Source organism: Camelus dromedarius, chromosome 4 (genome assembly GCF_036321535.1).
Source record: "Camelus dromedarius isolate mCamDro1 chromosome 4, mCamDro1.pat, whole genome shotgun sequence".
Taxonomy (NCBI): domain Eukaryota; kingdom Metazoa; phylum Chordata; class Mammalia; order Artiodactyla; family Camelidae; genus Camelus; species Camelus dromedarius.
The window spans coordinates 20,235,703-20,252,595 of record NC_087439.1 but is presented as its reverse complement, the minus strand read 5'-3'; the positions used below and the strand labels follow the sequence as shown (position 1 = coordinate 20,252,595).

Below are 16,893 nucleotides of genomic sequence, written 5' to 3'. Positions count from 1 at the left end.
CTTCGTTGGTGTGGTTTGATGTAGTCCTACTTGTTTATTTTTGCTTTTGTTGCCTGTGCTGTTATTGATGTCATATTCAGAAACATCATTGCCAAAACTAATATCTTATGTCTCAAAAATAACAGTACTTAGCTAGAAACACTTTGTGTATTCACCTTGTAATTAAAAAAAAAAAAGAACTTCCTTTTCCAGTAGGCGGCCTGAGGTGACCTCTAAAAATGGTTCGCTATTCACTTGACCCAGAAAACTCCACAAAATCATGCAAATCAAGAGGTTCAAATCTTCGTGTTCACTTTAAGAACACTCGTGAAACTGCCCAGGCCATTAAGGGTATGCATGTCCGAAAAGCCAGCAAGTATCTGAAGGACGTCACTTCACAGAAGCCGTGTGTGCCGTTCCGTCGTTACAGTGGTGGAGCTGGTAGCTGTGCCCAGGCAAAACAGGGGCTGGATGCAGGGTTGATGGCCCAGAAATAGGGCTGAATTTTTACTGCACATGCTCAGAAATGCAGAAAGTAATGCAGAGCTTAAGGGCTTAGATGTAGATTCACTGCTCATTGAGCACATCCAGGTGAACAAAGCTCCCAAGATGCGGCGCAGGACTTACAGAGCTCATGGCCGGATCAACCCTTACGTGAGCTCTCCCTGCCACAATGAGATGATCCTTACTGAAAAAGAGCAGATTGTTCCTAAACCAGAAGAGGAGGTTGCACAGAAGAAAAAGATATCCCAGAAGAAACTGAAGAAACAAAAACTTATGGCCCGGGAATAAATTCAGCAAAAAAAAAAAAAAAAAAAAAAAATGCAAATAAAAGTAAAAAAAAATGAAGAAGAAGAATCAGCCCATCAGATTAACTGTACTTGACAGCTATGTGCCTTGGAAGACCACATTTTCTGAGCACTAATTTTATCTCCTGGAGGAGTAAGACGTAACACACAAATCTAGTCCCCCCAACCTAAAGCCTCTACCACCACAGCGGGAATTAGGTCATCAAAGCGTCCCTAAGAAGGACACTCATTCTAAAGTCATTACAGTTCAACAAGAGCAAAGGGAAGACTAATCGGAAAATGTGATTCCTGAGACATAATAAGGCGGGCTAATTTAGGAATGAGAAATGACACTGTGAGGGACATTGAGCATCATCACCCTTGAGGAGCATGTCAGAAAAATCCAGAACCCGTTCTCTGGGTGGCACAGATCTGGAAGTGCGCCACCACGTCAGCTCTCCTTCCCTTCCCAGGAGACTGTTACTGCTTAGCACACAACTCAATTTAGAGCAGCAACATACTCTGGAATTTCATGTAATACTTCTAAAGGATCGAAAAGTCTAAATAAAAATTAAAAGACATTGGTGGCAGTAGAGGAAGGTGATGGGGAATTTCTTGGGCAGGAAGTGTTTATGTAGAGATCAGTCATGCACTAGCACTTTCTGAGCTCCACTCTCTGCCTCCGTTCACATGGCCTTCTCTCCTGTGTCTCTGTGCCCTTTCCTCCCTTTTGTAAGAACACCCATCATTGGATTACGGTCTCAGTCTAAATCCAGGATGATTTCATCTCAAGATTCTTTTTCACATCCTAATTGCATCTACAAAGACTCCTGTTTGCAAATAAGGTCATATTCTGATGTTCAGGGTGAACGTACATTTTGGGAGGACACGATTCATCCCACTACATCTCATTCCTTTTAAGCTAATTTATATTCGATTAATGATGCCCAGGGTTTATTTAGTGACAAAAACGCCTATTGTTAATCACTGAGTGTCTGATTAGAAATGGAAATACGGTCCTCAGCAGCCAGCAGAGTGTGTGGGCCGCGAGGAATCCTATTTCATTCTTTATGTTAGAAAGAAAAAAATAAAGACATGGAGACATGAAATATGCTTTGTGAGTATATACTTTAGTCTTTTACTTTTAGCTTTCTTTTTTCTTAATTTTGGCATAAATGAATGTTTTATTGCCTCCGATTTAGCAGTATTATTATTTTTAACACAACTGAGGGTGTGTGAGTATAAGTCTTTTTCCTAAGGAGAAAAAATACTGACGCTTAAAAATCAGATCAACAGAACTGGCTTTATTAAATGCCTACTGTGTGTCCAGGCACAGAGCTAAGGAATGAGAACAAGGATGAGTAAAGGTTGTCCCTGCTCTCAAGGCTCTCACAGGCTACAACAGAGCCTACAGCAAAACAAATAAACACAGACCTACGAAGGTCTTCCATCTTCACCAACTATGAAGCTCTGGGGCGCAATTGTAATTTTGCAGGAGAAAATGTGAGGTCTTCGCTGCTGCATCTGTGGGTCGCCGTGACTTCCCAGGACCGTGAGAGACAAGGGTCCCCTCCCAGAGCAGACTCTGACCCCAAAGAGCATTTGTCCAGCCTTCTCTGCTCTAAGCTTTCCTCAAAATAAATTTATCTCCTTTGTGAATTCATGCTTTTGGAAAGAAGTCTCCCCAGCTTGGGGGCATGTCTAAGTATAAGAAATAAGATTTTTATAGTTTTGTATATATTCTTTCCTTTTTGTTACGTTATCGTTAAATCAAGCCCCTGTCTTCCTTGGCCATTCCAAGTCAGTGCTTAGCTTGCATGCAAATACCTCATTGTATTGGATTCTCTCCACAAACCCCACTGCTCATTTCTCCTGCACACTGGATCTCCTGTGATTCTCCAGATAACTGGACAATGCAGAACTGAAAGCTGCTTTCTCTATCAGCAGGATGTGGCTGGCCCAATTTTCCTTCTTGCTTTGTTGAGTTGGATCCCAATGTGTCAAATCTCAGATGCATCAGAGCATTTGTCTTTCCTGCCTATGCCTTTAATTGTAGTTTACTCCTGCTATTTTTTTCCATTTAATTTCTTAGGCTTCTTAATTTCATAATATATTTTTGTCTATCATTTGGGTAAGGAGATGTCATGGAAATGAGGTGAGAAAGGGATGAACTTTAGCACCCCAGATCAAGTGTGTTTGTTTTCCCTTACATATTTGTTTTTGTGCCTTCCCAACACGGTATGTCCGGGAGCCCTGGACAACAAGCAATTATGCACTTACATTGCTGAATTATGCTTCCATGAATCTGCTGCTGGAGCAAGTTTTATGGTAAGGAATTAAAAGTAATCATATCACTTTAAAAAAGCTGTTTACAGTTTCAGCTGAGGATCACTGAGGGTACCTCGTGACTCCTGTCCTCACTGCTGACCTTCCTCAAAGGACTAAAGTTAATTGAGACCAAGTTTCCACTGGACTCCAATTTTCCTCCACACAAAACTACATATTTCAAAAAAAAAAAAAAGGGAGGAAGAATTTTACTCTTTCATGCATTAATTAGCAATTTTCTCTAAGAAATGTGCAAGGAGGTGTGTGTGTAGGGGGGGGGGTTATAACTGCAAAACTTACTCTTTGTACAGACTTATAAAGATCCCATTCCCTCATAGACTAGGAGGAGTTGAGTATGTATTTTACCAAAATTAAAAAAACCAAACTGGATTCATTGACCACCTTGAGTGGTAGGTGGGTGGGAGTCTTCATCGTAATCCTTTTTGCTCTTTAACATAAGAGCCATTTTGACTGTAGGAGCCAAAAGCTCTGTCTTCCTGGTCTGTCATATTTGTATAGTCAGAAAAGGTAAATGACAATCAGGCAAGTGCCCTAGGGTTTGCGTATCTGCTAAAAGGAGAGAAATTGTTACTTTCCAATCCAGACTTTGAAGGTAGACAAACCAGAGTTTCCATTTTAATCCCAGCCCCTTCTATCTATGGGCTCTTCAGCAAGTTTCTTTGGCTTCCTCAGCTATAAACTAGAAATAATAATTTCACCAGCAAGTACCAGATCCCTACTGAGGACAGTTGGCATACTAGACAGAGTAACTGCCTACAATTCAACAATAAGAAAGCAAAGCCTGTTTAAGAAATGAGCCAAAGACCTTAACAGACACCTCACCAAAGAAGATATACAGATAGCATATAAGCATATGAAAAGATGCTCTATGCTATCAGGAAAATACAAATTAAAACAACGATGAGATATGACTGCACACCTATTAGAACGGCCAAAACCTAGAATGCTGACAATACCAAATGCCAGTAAGAACATGGATCAACAGGAACTCTCATTCATTGTTAGTGGAAATGAAAAGTGGTACAGCCACTTTGGAATATAGTTTGGCAATGTCTTGAAAAACTAAACACATTCTTACCATATGATCTAGCAATAACATTTGTTCGTATTAACCCAAAGCAGTTGAAAAAGCATGTCTACACAAAAACCTACAAACAGATGTTTATAGCAGCTTATTCATAATTGCCCAAACTTGGAAGCAACCAAGATGTCCTTTAGTAGGTGAATGGACAAATAGACTGTGGTATAACTCAACAGAGAAATACCATTCAGTTCTGAAAAAGCTGTTACAGAGAGGGATGCTGCCACTGCCAAATCACCGTCTGGCAGAGTGGGGTGGAACATACAGACCTAAGGCTCTTTCCTGTTGCCTCCAGTCCCCTGGCAGTGTGCTCAATTGGTGGCAATCAACAAAAGGCCAGATGACAAAGGAGGACAGGGGATTGGGGTCAAAGAGGTCATGTTCCTGGACATAGATTTGGGTCAGAAAGGATGACAAATGGATATGGAGGGGCAACTAAAGAACATTCAGGATCCCCCCACATTAGATGCTTGTTATTTGCCTAGTATTCTTTCTTTTGAGTAACCACTACTCCTCCCTCAATAAAACTCTGATGAGGCTGGAATAGAAACCCCTAACCCCCATGACCAAGACCATACAAAGGATTGAATTCCCCCAAACTCCAGTAAATCAATCAGACTCAACCTTGAGATTTAATACAGAGTTTTTAGAGAAGAGAGTCTCTTTTTCATTTGGATTATGAATCTCAAAGATATAGACTTATGCCAACCAACAATCATCTTTCTGGCTGTATGGAAAGACCTGGTCTGAAGACCTAAATAGATATTTCTCCAAAGAAGACATACAGACGGCCAATAGGCACGTGAAAAATGCCCAACATTGCTAATTATCAGAAAAACGCAAATCAAAAATACAATGAGGTGTCATCTCACACCAGTCAGAATGACCATTGTTAAGAAGTAATGATGTAGTTAACAAACAATAAATGCTGGAGAAGGTGTGGAGAAAAGGGAACCCTCCTACTTCATTGATGGGAATGTAATTTGGTACAGCCACTATGGAAAACAGGATGGAGGTTCCTTAAAAAATAAAAACAGACTTACCATATGATTCAGCAGTCCTGCTCCTGAGCATATATTGAGAGGGAACTCTAATTCAAAAAGATACATGCACCCCAATATTCATAGCAGAACTATTTACAATAGCCAAGACTTGGAAGCAACCTAAGTGTCCATTGACAGATGACTTGGTAAAGAAGATATGTGTTTTATATTATTTATACATATATATAATGGAATACTACTCAGCCATAAAAATTTAAATAATGCCATTTGCAGCAAAATGGATGGACCCAGAGATTATCATACTAAGTGAAATAAGTCAGAGAAAGACAAATATATGATATCACTTGTATGTGAAATCTAAAAAAAATGATACAGATGAACTTATATATAAAATGGAAACAGACTCACAAACATAGAAAACAGACTTATGGTTACCAAAGAATCACTATGCTGTACACCAGAAACTTAACACAACAGTTGTAAGTCAACTATACTTCAACTAAAAAAAAAAAAGAAGAAAGGCCATGCCTGCCAATGAAGAGAATGCAGAGAGAGCACAGAAGAGTCCAGAGATGGGGAGAAGGAGATAGATGCATGATGACTTCGTTGGAAGTCCTAGATCTAATTATATCTTAATACAGTTTCATTTTTTAACATTCCACTTATGTGAATCTTTCATTTCCTGTGTTGGAAGAGTTGAAGGACAAAACAAGGAACTGTGACACATCCAGAAGTTGACATCATCAGGGAGTTTCTATTGTGCCAGAATTGAGGCTCAAAGGAAGGCTTTTGACTACCAGATTCCATGAGCTAGGGATACCCAGCAGGACTGGAACCATGGAGAAGGAGCTTCCCAGAAGATGCTTCATCTGCCGGGCTGGAACTGGAACCACAGCAGAGATTGCACAAGAGTTAAACCAGAGGGAAGATGGGACTACTATGGAGCCTTAAGCACAGAGTGATAAGAAAGTTTCTGGCTTGCCTTTTCCTCCACCCTTTGATGCTAGTGCCCTCTCCTCCCCCTGTTAACTGAACCTAACTGGTAGCCATTTAGTCAAGGGAGCCTGAGGAATCTGGTTTGTGGAGGTAAGACTCTGCAGTTCACAGCAGAGCAGGAGAGGGGCAGGGGATGGCTTGGAGAACAAACAAATGACCAGCACAGGGGGTTGAAGCACATCAGTTCTCTTTTCCTCTTTCCTTTCAGAATGCATTGCAAACTTTGGTAAATGATGCACAACTTCTTTTTCTTCTCCGGGTCCAAAGAATCCTGATCAAGTTATTTTCAGATTAGGGACTTCAATGAGTTACTATTTAATGCTCTTTGATCTGATATTTAAGTTACTTTAAAATGTGACATTTAAGTTCATTTAAAATTTGGTCTGATATTTAAGTTCTTTTAAAATGACTTGTGGGCATGAAATATTGTGACAGGAAAATGTGAAAGCAAATGATCATGCAGTCACATTAGGTGACTTGCTCTTCTTCATTGCTGCTTAACTTTCCCAGACTTGCCAATGATAACCCCTCTGCCAGGCTCACCATCCTCTTCCCCATCTCTCTTCAGTGAACATCCACATCACAAGTTAGCTTACACTGTTTTCCCAAGCTTTGTTTTATCTCTCCCTTCTTAAATTTTTATTTCACTCTCATGTCACTTAACAAAATGAATCTTGTATTTTAAATGTTGAAATTTCTATCTTATCCTTTGATAATGGACTAAGAGTTCTCCAAGGGCAAAGAGTCTTTCCCACAAGTTTGTACCCTTCAGAGAAGGTCTGAATGATTCCCTGTACCTGTTAGGTGCTTGATAAATATATGTTTTAGTAGTTGGATATCTGGAACAGATGGATACTCAAAGTATGAGAAACCTAGATTCCACTGTTTTCTATGTCACATTAGGGTGATCAGCAGAGTAACACTCCTCTGTGTTCTTATCTGCACAAGGAGGTCAAATTAGATGAATTCAGAGGTCCCCTCCTGGCCCTTCCATAATTCCCTAATTTCAATCAGAAGGTAGATGATTAAATTTGTAAGCAGCAACTTTATAACTCTATTCCAGAATTTTCACTTGGGGAAAGCTAACACTGCATGATCTTACTCTTGCTAGATTCTTTCTCAAGAGTTTCCATGGGGCCAAAATTAACCCATACTTCAAAAATAAATGGAACTACTTCATGGTCCTCATTCTTCTTCCTCTTCTTTTATACCTCTACCCTGGTGATGGCACACTTTGCACCAAAAAAACCCCACCTTATTTTATAAATATGTTGTGAAGCATAGCAAGAAATAAAGGAATAAAAGTTTATAAAATATTACATTCTTTAAAGGAATACCAGTCCATCCACAAAGTTTATAAATGCTGGTATGTCGACTATGATGGTAAAACACGTGTCTGTATAATACATGCAGTATGATGGGTGCTATTGGGGTGGCTTTGGCATATTACAGTTTATTTTTATGGACTAGATAAAAAAAGGAAATGTCTGCTGTAAGCAGTCACATGAAAATGGATAAATACAAAAGCAAGCATGAGAGTATTCAGCAGAGAATTTTGAGCCTGAACAATCAAGTTTCAGGCAAATCTTATGTGGTTCATAATTTTAGCCCTTTATTATGCAAAGCTGCCAATTCAATTTTACAATGCAAAGAAATGTTTGGCATGATTATCAAGTTATATTTACTGTTCTGTGGATCTAGTGAAAGATTCACTATCTTCAAAGAGCCTGTTCAAATTACCTCTGAACACACTTTTAGATCCTCAGTGGTAAGCAGAAGTTGGCAGCGTAAAATGCATCAGCATGTGAGACTTAAAAAAAAAAAGCTGGTAGAGTAAATGATGATTCAGTTGCAGAGCCAGACAAATGATTTCCAAATCAACAAATTCAGAGAAAAAGTTGCTGATCCTTGTTGAATTGCCACATGTTGCCACTTCCTGTTACATGTGTCTTGCTGGAAAAAAATCTCTTGTAAAACTTTTCTCACCCATCAGAATGAAGTGTTTGTTATTTCCAGTCCCTACCTGCTGAAAAATCCGGATCTCAGAAGACCCATTACAAAACCCAGGCTTGAGAGGTTGGAAAGTTCGAGAGCACTAAATTCTGTGCTCTAATCCTGCTCCAGATTCTTCCCCTCCCTCTACAGCTTCCCCCGCTTCCTCTCCCTTGAAAAAGTTGTCTGCATTTGCCAAATTCGGTTCCCCTTCTCCCTCTCCTCTCTCTGATCAGTGTACTCGGTTCGTGCGTTTGTTTGCATCTCTCCACGGAAACTTTCTCTTCAGCATCATCGATGACCTCCAGGCTATGGACGTCAGTGCCCCAGTCTCAGTCCCTATCTAACTTGATAGAGCGACGTGAAAGACAGTTGATGGTTCCTGACTTCTTGAAGCGTTTTCTTCACTTGTCTCCCAGGACTCTGCACTCCCTTGAACCTCTTACCTGTCTATACTTGCTGCCTCCATGAATTCATCTAGTCTTGTGATAACTCCCTAATGTATAACTTTAGTCTAGACTTCTGCCCTGAGATAGAGTCAGTGATTCAGTGGACCACTTGATGCCTCCAATTGGATGTTCAGTAGTCACCTCAAAGTCAACATGTCTGGAACCAGAATTCTTCTGTTCACTTCAGTCTCACCCACCCTGCTTCTGTACAGCCTACCCCAACTCAGTTCATGGTGACACCATTCTTCTGGTCAGGACTGGGACCAGGGTGAAGCAAGTGTGTTGCTTAAGCATGGAATTTAATTCGTTCAGAGTTTTATGCAAGTGCCCACACTGCTTTTGCAGGACCTTGAAAATGAGTGCCTCCTTAAATTTTATATCCTCGACACCTCCTTCCCCTTACCCTAGGCCCACCTTACCTGGTCTTATCTGCTCAAGCCAAAAACCTCAGCAGCATCCTGTATGCCTCTGTTTCTCTGACACCCATGTCCCATCTGTGAGGAAGACCTGTTGGCTCTGCCTTCAGAAAGAGAGAGTCATGCCGTAAGTCTGCTTTTTAGGAAAGGCTTGAGGATCAGGCAGTGATGGTCTCTGGGGCTGAATTTTAGATCATGTAGCTGCTGGAAGGAACAGCTGGCCTCAAGGGTGTGCGATAGAACAGTGTGTTTGGGTTGCTGTGGCACTGGTTCTTGGCATATGTTGTATTGGGGCCCCAGTTTTCCTCACTAGAAGAATGTGTGCTGCCTCTAGGCCCTTTGGGGTCCTGAAAGGCTATGGCTTTGCTGCCCACTCATGTGCGGTTCACTCCCCTGTTCCGGCCTTTGGACCGGAGTCTCCACCCTCCCTGCACCTGGCTTGGCCTCTAAGGCAAGTGGAGTGGGGTTTGCATGAAGGTGATATGAGCCAGACTTCTTACCCATGAGTCTGAATGAGGGAATCCAGCACTGGGCAACCCAGGTCCATCCCCGGACTCCCCTGCTGTTCCTAAGACCCCTTGAAATCAAGCTTCCTCTCGATTGCAGCTTAGCTCCTCGAGACTGATTCCACCTTTCTCTGAGCCACCCCTGACATGCAGTGCATCCCATCCCATCCTCTCCCTGCCTCTCCATCAGGACCTGCACTCACTGCCCCACATACCTGAAGTCACACAGCGTACCCTGTGGGCTCCATCTGCACCATATGCCTTCCTGGAAAGCCCCACACAGTACTCAATCAGCCCAGGCCCTGATCATGGCCCACAAGTGTCCCACACCCCAAAAATCTATTTCAGGCACACTTTCTTCTAGGCATTTGTAAGATATGCTTCTCCTTCTCCTTGAAATTAGGCATGGCTGTGTGACAAATTCTAGGCAATTGGTTATGGGTGGATATGATGTATGCCATTCCTGGTCACACATTGGTCAATTGAGCTGTTCTAGAGCTTATTCCCCTGCTGTTATTATCAGAGATGCTCCAGATGGTAGATCTTCCATTAGTCTCAGTCCTAGGATAAGGATAATACAGAGCAAAGCCCCCATAGACAGGCAATTTCCATATAGTTGATCTAGAAATACACCGGTGCTTTAAAGCCACTGAGATTTGAGGATGTGTTACCCTAGCATAGCATAACCTGTCCAGATTAAATAGGACCAAGTTTCTTCTAGCTTGAAGGCAAGAGGATTAAATAACAAATTGTGTAAAATAGAATCAATAAGAAATTATGGTATCTAAACTTGTCGGAAAATACCCAAACTTTGGGAGACGTGCTTTCAGTTCCTTAGAGGGAAACTCACACATGCACACGCTCAAGCACACACACAGCTGGGTGGGCCTCAGAAGCTTCATTCTAATGTAGCAAAGAGTCTGGTAGTTTTGATTAGACAATTGTAATGATGTCTATAGTTACACATCTACCTGTATGAGCCTTACTGTGCTTGTTCTGTCCTGGTAGCAGGATCAGGACCTATCTACTCATCATGTATTGACCTTTGGGGATAAGCCAGAATGAAGAGTGGTATGTATCAAATGAGTCATTGAAGTATTTGGTCTAATTATTGAAGAAGTAGTTACAAATATCAAAAATAATGCAGTAAAAAATTTTGTGTATTTAAATACTATGCTTCTCCTAAAGAGAGGAAATCAAAATCCTGAGATTATTTTTACAAAGGGAGAGAACTCGTACAAGCTGGATGCATTGTTTCAGAGGCATGTTTTCCCTTCAGCTAGCAGTGACACATTTAAGTTCAAGTAAAAACCACTGTGTTACAACTTGCTTGCTGCTGTCTGTGTTAAGCAGGTTAGACACTGAGGGCAGAATGACATCACCTGCCCTCCAGGTTGCAGCCTGTGTCTGATGCAGTCAGAACCCAGGGCCCATCTGGCCGTGTGCCCCAGTAACCCTCTCCCACACTCAAAACGAATGACCTTCCAGACGAATCATAAGTACCGTCTCCTCTGTAAAGCTGTCATGAGTCCTCCTAGCAAAATTAGTTGCTCAGTTTTCTTTATCCTGCTACTGATATTAGATGCATAATTACAGCACTCATCAGGCTGTCTAATTCTTTATTTACACGTCTGCCTCCCTGACTAAACTGTGGGCTTTTCAAGGGCAAGAGCTCCATCTTAGTCATCTGTGTCTTCTTCAAGACCTGTACCTGTCATTTGGTTGGTACACATTGATAACGTGCGAAAGAGGTGGAGGTTGAAGTGGGGTCGAAGGAAAGAGGAGTGAATGAAGAAAAAACTGGGAAAGAAGAAAGAAGGAAGAAGATGAGCGAGGATCCAAGGAAGGAACGAAGGAAGGAAAAGAAGAGGTTTGCACCTGTGTGCCTCTTGCACATGTCTCCATAGATTGGCACAGGCTTGGGCACAGAGCAGCAGGAAGATGCCTGCGCGGGTGTCTCTGAGTCCGGGCTCGCACCCGGCAATGCAGCCCATAGCTGACTGATTCTAGGGTATTCTACATCTCCCCACCAGTCGCCCTAGTTAAACAAGTGAGACTATTGACTGTCATTTCACTGACTTCATAGACTCATAAAAGCTAAAGAGTAATGAATTTTATAGTTACACGGGATGGCTTAGTTTGATAGGTTGCTGTAGTTTTACATATAAAGAAACAGCCATCACTGAAATCTTTGTGAACATAATGAATTGAAACTCTTTAGTTTAAAATAGAAATTAAGGGGAAAAGTTGCAGTTTATGAGTCATTAAGTTGAAGATTCAAAATTGTGACTATACTTGAGAATACTGATTATTATTTGAATATTCATGTTCTTTGATCTAACAATACCATTTCCAAAAATTTATCCTACAGAAACACTAAAACATGTGCACAAAATTATGGCAAAAATATGTGTGTGGCAAAATTATTTGTAGTCATGCAAAATTTGAAATGATGCAAATGGTTTTAATAGAAGATTAAATAACTGTTTAATGGAGAGTATGTAGTAGGTCAAAAAGCTATTATTTTGAATGACTGAAAAGTAAAGATTCTAAGATACATACTCATTGAAAAAAATTTAGGACCACACGTCTACTGTCATTTCATCTTTGCAAAACAAAAAACAATAAAAACAAAAACTATATGTACATACACATATACTCACACACACACACACACCCCAGGACACTTTTCACTTTTGTAAACTAAAGGGGCACTGTTAATATTTGTATCTGAGCCACAAGCATGATACAGGAGTATCCAGAGGAGACAGGATGTATAGACACCTTAATTTAAGGGTTTTATATTCTTAATTATACATTTTGTAAGTTTGTTTAAATAGCAAAAATACACTACTATTAATAATAAAGTAAAATTTTTCATACTTAAAAAAGTATCTCTGAGAAGAACATTGAGTTAATCTTAAATGTGGATCTCAAGTCTGGTACCTCCAGTTCTCTCAGAGCTCCCTCCCTTTGTTCCAGTACCTGTAGGTTGAGCTGTTTCTTCAGAATGCTCCACAGTACTTTAAGTTCACGTATCACCAGGACATTCTTTTCTCCTGTTCTCTTATTGTCAGAACACACTGTTAATTATTCTTGACAGTCTGACCATTGCAGAGCTCCCAGCTTTGTCAGTTTTATATTTTATCATTCAAGTATCCAGAGCAGCAGACTGATGGTAGTATATAGTCTTTATTTTTGTCCTTCAGATTTTTCTAGAGATAAATTACAGTATCTATTTAAGTGGATGATGCCTTTTGCTGGTTCTTATTGCTAATGAGGCCAAAAAGCCTTTGCTGAATTCCCACATCAGCCTGGTTGATCAGTCCTATATTTGGTGTAAGTTGCAAGCCACACTCACATTGTGCAGATGGTGCCATTGGTCACATGAAGACTGGAAAAGAAACTGTGGTGAAGGGATCAACACAAATCTATTCCTCTAGCAAAATGCAACAAGTCAAGACATATGCATTATGAGTACTGGATCAAAGATATTATCTCCATATTCAAAGACTAGCATATAATTATTAAGGGCAGACATGTAAAGAACATGAACAGCTTGATGATGGCATTGGTGTGCATGTATTATTAGAAATCCAATTTGAAATCTAGGGTACAACTGAGTGGGTAAAAATATGTCAGACAGTAGGTGACAAAGAATATGAGAAAATTACAACTTTTTCCCACCACTAAATTTAACAGTGTTTTGCACCAAATTCTTTACTTGGTTGACTAAGTGCTTTGGCTCTGCAAAGCTATGGTCTCAGGGAGATGTTCTTTCTGCTATTATTTCAGTCTGTGATGCAGCTAGTCTGGGATTTGCATGCTGTACTAGTCAGTGTGACTCCAGAAATGCTATCAGAACACAGGCCCATCTTCTCTCTTTCAACAAATCCCAGTTGAACATGAAATCAAACTTCTCCTGGTAGTAGGGCTATAATTCAGAAAAAGTCAAAGGTTGAGAAGTTTGAATTTAAGTTTAAAAAATAAAAACTTGTGTGTGTAAAAATTGCTACCATGATGAACAGATACATGAGATAATGTCATTGCGAAATCGAATTCAAAATCATCAGCTTCTTCAGTATTGTCCTATGCTTCAGTTGGACCATGTTAAAAAGCTAACCAACAGGAAGATGGCAGAATAAGAAACACCACGAATCTGTCTCCCTACCAAGACAGCAGATGCACTGGCAAAGTCTGTCCAGTATAACTATTTTGGAACTCTGGCGTCTGTTTAAGATAACTTCCAGGGCAATACTTGGATGGTAAATTGATGTTAATGATTATTAGGACTTAGGACAGTAACACCTACCCACTGCTACTACAGCCACGTGGCAGGCAACAGTACCTTGCACATAGCTGGTAAGAGTCAGGGTAGACAAAAAGGACCCCATCTTCCAAATATCAAGGATTTGTGCTCTGATCTCTGATTGCTGCTTCTGATCACAGAAGTGTATACAAAGAGGTGAGCAGCCATCGTTTTTGCGTCTACTCCATTGTTGCAAGCCCCTCCCCCTCTGTTGAAGTCACTTCCAGGGTTTTTAAAGGGCTAATACCCTTTCATTCCCCACTTCATTTCCCCTTTTGTTCTCCTTTTGGGAGCCAGACATTAAAGATAAGGACATTCAAAAACAACCGTATATACTGGGAAAATTAGAAAGTGACAACACATAACCAAGAAAAGGCTCTGAAAAGACCTTAAATTCCTACCTGATCCTCAGCACAGAGGCAGCCTAAGCAATAAAAAGAAAGAAAGAAAGAAAATTAAAACAATAAATGAAAACATAAACAGCAAACCTTGGAAGGGGGAGAATCTGATTTCCAGTTACCATGTTGTTAGATTCAAATGGTCAGTTTTCAAAAAAAATCACAAGTCATGCAAAGAAACAGGAAAATATGGCCCTTTCAATGAAAAACAAACAAACAAACAAACTGTCCCTGAGAAAGACCTGATGACAGATATACTAGACAAAGATTTTTAAATAACTGCCTTTAAAATACTCTAAGAATTAAAGGAAGATGTGGAGAAAGTAAAAACAATACAATACAAAAACAAAAACATGATATATGAGCAAAATGGAAATATCAGTAAAGAGAAAATCTAAAAATAAACCAAAAAGAAACTCTGGAAATGAAAAGTATAATGACTGAAATGAAAAATTTACTAGAGGGATTTAAAGAGAAAGGAACTTTAAAATATCACTATAAAAATCAACTAAACGTTAAAGAAGAAAGTAAGGCAGGAAATAAGGGATTAAAAGCTATAAGGCATACAGAAAACACATAACAACATACCAAAAGTGAGTCCCTCCTTATCAGTTAAATAGCCTAAATGTAAATGAATTAAATCCTCCAATCAAAAGGTAGAGATTGGCAGGATGGATAAAAGTACATGATCCAACTATATACTGTTTACAAAAGACTCATTTTAGATCCAAAGACATAAACAGATTGAAAGTGAAAGAGTAGAAAAAGCTATTCCATGCAAACAGTAGAAGAGACGGGGTGACTATGCTAGCATCAGACAAAATAAACTTCAAGTCCAAAAAGATTATGAGACAAAGAAGCACATTACATATTAATAAAAGATTCAATACAATGAGAATTTTATACAATTATAAAAATTTTATGCAATTATAAAAATTTATGCACTGACAGGCCACCAAAATATATAAAGTAAAAGCTGACTTGAAAGGAGAATTGAAAGGAGTAATAGATAGTTCTATAATAATACTCCACTCATAATAATGGACACTTCACTACCCCACTCGCAATATCAGGTAGAACAGCCAGAAAGAATTTAAGTAAGGAAACAGAGGATTTAACACAATAAATCAACTAGGCGTAACAGACATATACAGGATACTCATTCTTTTCAAGTGCACATGGGACATATTCCAGGATAGACTATATGTTAGGCCACAAATTATGTTTCAATAGATTTTAAAAGATTGATATCACACAAAGTATGATAACCACAATGAGATAAAGTTAGAAATTTTTTTAAAAGTTAAAATAGAAGAAAACCTGGAATTTTCACAAAATTGTAGAAATTAAATAACACACTCTTAACCAATAGATCAAAGAAGAAATCACAAGGAATATCATATAATATACTTACATACAATGAAAATACAATATACCAAAACTTATAAGATGCAACAAAAGTAGAGCTAAAGGGAAAATTAATAGTAATAAATGCTTACATTAAAAAAAAAGATCTGAAATCAACAACCTACATTTACAACTCAAAGAATTATAAAAATAAGCATAAACTAATCACAAAGCTTGCAGAAAGAATGAAATAATTAAGTTTAGAGCAGAGACAAGTGAAATAGAGAGGAGCAAAACAATAGAGAAAATCAATAATACAAAAAGTTGGTTCTTTGAAGCAATCAACAAAATTGACAAATCTTTAGCTAAATGGACTAAGAAATAGAGAAGACTCAAATTACTAAAATCAGGACTGAAAGTGGGGACATTACTACCAATTCTAAAGAAATAAAAAGGATTATGAGAGTACTATGAGCAATTGTACACCAACAAATTGGATAACCTAGATGCAATGGGCAAATTCCTAGAAATATAAAATCTACAAGGACTAAATCATGAAGGAATAGAAAATCTGAATAGACCTAAAACTAGTAAGGAGATTGAATCAGTAATCAAAAACCTACCAATGAGGAAAAGCCCTGTACTTAGTGGCTTTGCTGATAAATTCTACCAGATAGTTAGAAAAGAACTAATACCAAATCTTCTCAGCCTTTCCCAAAAATTGAATAGAAGGAAGTAATTCCTAACTCATTCTAGGAGGCAAGTATTACCCTGGGACACCAAAGCCAGACAAAGACACTACAAGAAAGGAAAACTATAGATCAGTACCCTTTTATGAACACTGATGCAAAAATCCTCAACAAAATACTAGCAAACAAAATACTGGCAACTAAATTCAGCAGCATTTTAAAAAGAATATACATGGTGACCAAGTGGGATTATCCCTGAATACAAGGATTGTTCAACATATGAATATCAATCAATGTAATACACCACATTAACAGAATAAAGGAAAACACCACATGATCATCTCAATTGATGCAGAGAAAGCATTTAACAAAACTCAACACCCTTTCATGATATAAACACTAGTAAACTAGGATTAGAAGGATTACCTCAACATAATAAAAGCCATATATGGAAAAGTCATAGTGAACATCATACCCAATGGTGAAAGACTGAAAGAAAGCTTTTCCTATAAGGAGAGGAACAAGGTTAGGGTGACCACTTATAGTACTGGAAGTTCTAGCCAGAGCAGTTAGGCATGAAAAAGAAATAAAAG

The 16,893-nt window shown here is 39.2% G+C and overlaps 1 pseudogene; it reads left to right on the top strand.

Moving 5' to 3' along the window:
• The first annotated feature begins 185 nt into the window (after window positions 1-185).
• Window positions 186-784, top strand: LOC105092461 (large ribosomal subunit protein uL22-like; annotated as a pseudogene).
• Window positions 785-16,893: the final 16,109 nt, after the last annotated feature.